This window comes from Onychostoma macrolepis, chromosome 04, assembly GCF_012432095.1.
Source record: "Onychostoma macrolepis isolate SWU-2019 chromosome 04, ASM1243209v1, whole genome shotgun sequence".
Taxonomy (NCBI): domain Eukaryota; kingdom Metazoa; phylum Chordata; class Actinopteri; order Cypriniformes; family Cyprinidae; genus Onychostoma; species Onychostoma macrolepis.
The window spans coordinates 2,870,583-2,875,657 of record NC_081158.1 but is presented as its reverse complement, the minus strand read 5'-3'; the positions used below and the strand labels follow the sequence as shown (position 1 = coordinate 2,875,657).

Sequence of the window (5,075 nt, the reverse complement as noted above, 5' to 3'; positions counted from 1 at the left end):
TGAAAATCTGTTATGTACATTTGAAAAGGTCAATTTCTCCCTGTGGCGGTTCTAGTGTTAGTGTTAAAGTAGGAGTCTCCAGACTCTGTTTAGCTCCAACTTGCATTCTAGTATGCCTAGTAAGACCGTGATTAGCTGGTTGGAGCTAAACTTTGCTGGAGAGTGGCCTTCTAGGAGCAGGATTGGACACCCCAGTATTAAAACAACAACCAAATATATGGAATCCTGTAAAGACTGTGCAATACCATGTACATTGTATTTAGTAACTAACTAGTTGTTCATTTAAATGAGATCATTCAAAACCTTTTTTAAAAAAATCTTACATACCTTCCTCTTGTGAACAACCATCCACATCTATGTCAACAGTCTCTAAAATGGTAATAGAATAAGAATGAGTTGGAATGCCATAACTGTGGTCAATCAATTAAAAAATATTTAAAAAGTGAAGAAAAAAAAAGTATGCAACAGTACTACATACAGTAAATAGCTCAATTTATCATCTAAAATGGTCTAGTTATGGTCAAAATATAACTAAAAAAAAAACTGCCCTCCCCATCAATATGTTAAGGTCAAATACCTCTGCTATTCTATTTAAATGTAATTACTTCATCAAAAACAATATACACAACTCTAAAAGAGAATGAATTACAGATGGAACCTTAATGCTATCCTTTTTAACTTTCCTAAAATAAAAAATAAAAACACTTAATACCATTCACATCCAGCTGAATTTGATCCAGATCCTTCCCTCTGTATTCACCTAGCCGTCCCTGTTCCAGTGCTAGAAGAACTTTGCTTATTTTAGCTAGCTGGAGAGTACCCTCTGGGAGGCGATAGTGCTTTCTGTGCACTTCAATGTTATGCCAAAGGAAATCGGCCAACTGGTCAAGTTCTGTAGTCTTGAGATTTAGAACAGTTGACAGCGTAGCAATGTGCTTTCTTAGTTTCGTTGAGGTTAGCGCTTTTGGATGTTTGATGTCCTCACATTCACTAACAAACTGCCTAATGCAGTCAGAACCCCTCAATTAATGGACAGAGTGTGGCAATGCAAACAAATATCCATTTTCATCCAGCACTCCACATTGTTCTCGCTTCTCAGTCAAAGTATCGATCGATTCCCTCATGAGTGGAGTCGGTAGTACAGGAACTTTCCGTCCTCTTTTTCCAACGATGGCAATTCGGACAAAATGTCTGCAAAGCTTCTGCTCAAGGGCTGTAAGGGCCAGATTGATATCTTCATGGGTTTCTGTTGTGTCCTTGGATAATTACACAGACAAGGGCATTCGGGACACCTCACCTGCTCTACGCCGATTGAAAAGGATCACTTGTGCCAAGGTCACCTTTGCAAGCTCTTTCCAGTTTAAGGGAGAAGGTGCATCAAGTTGTTTCTGCTGTTTCTCTGACAAATAGCAATGAAGTTTTTGGACATCCTGTGTGAACAGTAGAATCTGAGGAGAATTCCACTTGCTCTGGTTAATCTGAGTTAGCGCTTGGCTAGCAATGTCAAATTTCCAACTTTCTTGGTACAGCAAGGCAAATTCCTCAGCATCTTTGGCAGTCTGATGATCTTTCATCTTCAATCCTTCAGACTTGATAAACACGGCTAAAGCATGCAACCCATGTCCAACTTTGCGAGCAAGAGATGGACGTTGGTATTTGCCAGTTTCATTACTGAATCCAGCTAGGCATCTTGCAGCTCTGACAACATAAGTGTACTTTTCAGGTTTTATGAGTTTTTTGATCGTCTTCACATAAGTCAACTTTTTTGCTTCCAGTACCAGTCTGCCAAGCTCTCTCAGTTTTTGTCGAATATATTGGTGTTGGCTGATAACCTTGTCATTCTTGTTGAACAGTCTGAAATCATACTCAAGAATGCAGCGGCCTTCCTTAATTGCAACTGCAACCTCGTCTTGATTCATGTCACTTAAGAACTTCCAGTATGCATCACTAAATCCAGTTGGAGCAGGTTCAGCAAAAGCACACAATGCCTGAACTCTTGTTTTACCTCGTTTAGATGGGTTGCCCTGAGGCTTGAAATTGCAGACCTGAAAATGTCGCCACATCACTCTTTTTCTGAACAATCCGTAGCAGTAAACACAGTGCATAAATTCCTGTCCTTCAGTTTTTTTTTTGGTTGCTTCCATGGGATGAGTTTGCCTTTGCGGCTCTCCAAAACTTCAGTGTTATGGTCAAAGTTCCCCTTGTTTCGAATATAATTCAACTGCCGTCGCCTTTCTTTTGAGTTCTTTGGCAAACTTAATGCCTTTGCACCCTCAACCATATCGCTGTGTTTACGCGACAAGTGTCTTGACATTTTCTGAACTACTTCTCCACAATACAAGCAGTGATGCTTCTTGTTATATCGTCTTGAACCATCCTCCTTTTTGTAAACTGGATTAACATACACAGATGCCTCTTCTTCAAGTGGCACTGACACACTTGTGTCCTTGTTACTATATGTTCGCACTGTTTTCTCTCTGCTTCTATCTTCTCTGCTCTCAGAAAATCTTTCCACTGAGTCGAGACTTGCTTCAAAACTTCTGCTCTGACTGGAATCAAATCGACTCTGACTTGAAGACTCACTTCTGCTCTGACGAACAGATGACTTGGTTTTATTTTCCAAAGATAACTCCAAGCTGCAGTCACTGTCATAGCTTTCCCCTGTGCTTTCCTCCCTGGAATTTGGAATATACTCATCTTCGCTATCACCACACGAGTTATCGGATTCTACAAGGCTCCTCTGAATCTTTCAAAAAAGAAACAAAAAAGTCTAAGTCCTCACAAAATGAAAAATACCTCTCATAATTTACTCACATTCATCCCAGACGTGTATGACTATTACTGTTCATCATAGCACATATGAATATTTTTAGAAGGAGACTTCAGATGTGATGAGACATAGAATGGAACTAGATAGCAGTAAACACATTCAGGGTTTAAATAGCAATCCGTATTAGGCATTTTTAAAAAATAATAATAATAATAATCTGTTGTTTCTGGACGAGGTGCAGACAACTGCAGACCCTCCTAATGATGAAAATTACGTCATGCAGGCTGCACACGGATGCAGACGGCCAGACTATACTTTGGCAACTCTTGGTTGTTGGTTGCCATCTATTTCCATTTGATGTCATCTTAACATTTCTCATCATAAATTGTTCTCATTTGCAATGGAAGTCATGTACATATGGACCGAGTCATTTGAATTAAATTTAACACTTTAGTGTGACAAAATGATTACATAGAATTTTATTAATGTTTGACATTATCTGCAACAATATATTCATATTACCTAATTTCTTATTATGTACTACGTTTATCATTACACAAAGCCATTTCATCAGGGTTCAATACCCGCTTCAGTATGCACTGAAAGCTGTCATTTTGTGGACTGCAATGATTATTGCCTTGTTGAAGTAGTGGGTGTTACCATAGTTACATGGTGTTTGGCCGTACTCCAACTGTTACAAGCCCCCCTAATATCAGACTCACTGACAAAAGCAACACACAAGGCCAAAAGAACATGGGTTGGGGTAAAGCATGAAAGACAGTGACTTACAGGATGGCGACAGCTTCTACTCGGCCTTTCTGAAAACATTTTATTGGAAGGCTCATCTGTGCTTTCATCACTTGATGAATAAAGAGAAACAGAAAGATCTTCTACTCTATCCATCTGCAAAAAGAGAGTTATGTCATAGTATGATTGTCCATTGTTCACATTCTATTAAAATAATTTACAGCAGAAATATTTTTGTTGGAATGGATTATTAAGTAGTTAATATCCAGAATGTCTAAGGCATAGCACATGCTTTTTGTTCTTCTCTACTATACTCTAATTCGAGTCAGACAGAGGTTCAGAAAAATAAGCTACTCCCATCCATCTGCAAAGAGTTTAACACTTTCGCTAACATTCAATAAAAATCAGTCACAGGGAAAGGTCTATTTTATATAGAGGCCCGTTTCCGCCACTGTATAAAAAATTTAAAAGGTTAGTGCGACTTTTTCCTCACAATTCTGATTTTTTTTTTTTTTCACATAATTGAGAGATAAAAAGTCGCAATAACCTTTTTTTTTTTTTAATTCTGTGGCGGAAACGGGATTCCATAATTTTAACTATTTATATAATCATCAACCATTGCTCCAGTCTTTACTGTAACATGATCCCTCAGAAATCATATCAATATGCTGATTTATAATAGAGTTGTGTAGCTTAATATTTTTATAACCAGTGATACTACTTTTCATAATTCTAAAAGAACATTAGGAATCTTTTGACCAGTGCTGTAAGCATTACACAAACAGAAGTGCTGTATCTGAGGCATACCTGAATGCTTTCATTCCTTGTCTCCTTTGGAACAACACAATCCTCATCAGCCTCATCACTGTCAGGATAGTTGACAAGGGCAAACCCTTTGACAGTAAATACCTAAATATAAATAAACAATAAGTACACATTAATAGCTAATAGTAATAATGTTTGTATAAGTATGGTACTAATTTAGCACAAACACATGGGCAAATATCTAATAATAGTGCACATTCATCTAGGTTAACATTAGTGTGTCCATGTAAAGTAGCTAAAATTAATTAGTCAAATGAGGTCGAGTCTGCTGTATCTCTATTAGAGGTGGACGATCTTCCCAAAAAAGCATATCACAATCTTTATAAACAAAGAATCCACAATCAGAAATCACATTGAAAAGGTCACCCTGGACGTTGGCGGATGAACTGCCCTATTCAACCTATAAAATCGCAATTAAAAGAGCAAAAAGGAGAACTAAGAGACAAAAATCTTTTTTTTTAATCGTTTGACAGCACTAATATATATATATACACACACACGTAACATTTAATGTGTTTAAAGGTCCACTGATGCTTTAAAACACGCAGCGTTGTTCTGTGTGTTGACGTCATTTCAACTGAAACAGGAAGTCTGGGCAGTCCCGCCCCCTTTTTAAATTAGCCAATAGCGTTTTGTTTATATCACAGACAGTTACAGTTTGGACCAGAGCTGTTGAGCTCGGTAAAGCCGCATTTGACAGCCACAATCTCATATTGCTATGAAATATAGCATT

The 5,075-nt window shown here is 37.8% G+C and overlaps 1 long non-coding RNA gene across 1 annotated transcript; it reads right to left on the bottom strand.

Moving 5' to 3' along the window:
• Window positions 1–327: 327 nt before the first annotated feature.
• LOC131538299 (uncharacterized) lies at window positions 328–4,807 on the bottom strand. The gene is made up of 4 exons (XR_009270527.1): window positions 4,325–4,807; window positions 3,560–3,673; window positions 713–2,746; window positions 328–369 (listed from the first exon to the last, which is right to left on the bottom strand). It is a non-coding gene; the product is annotated as an uncharacterized LOC131538299 (long non-coding RNA).
• Window positions 4,808–5,075: the final 268 nt, after the last annotated feature.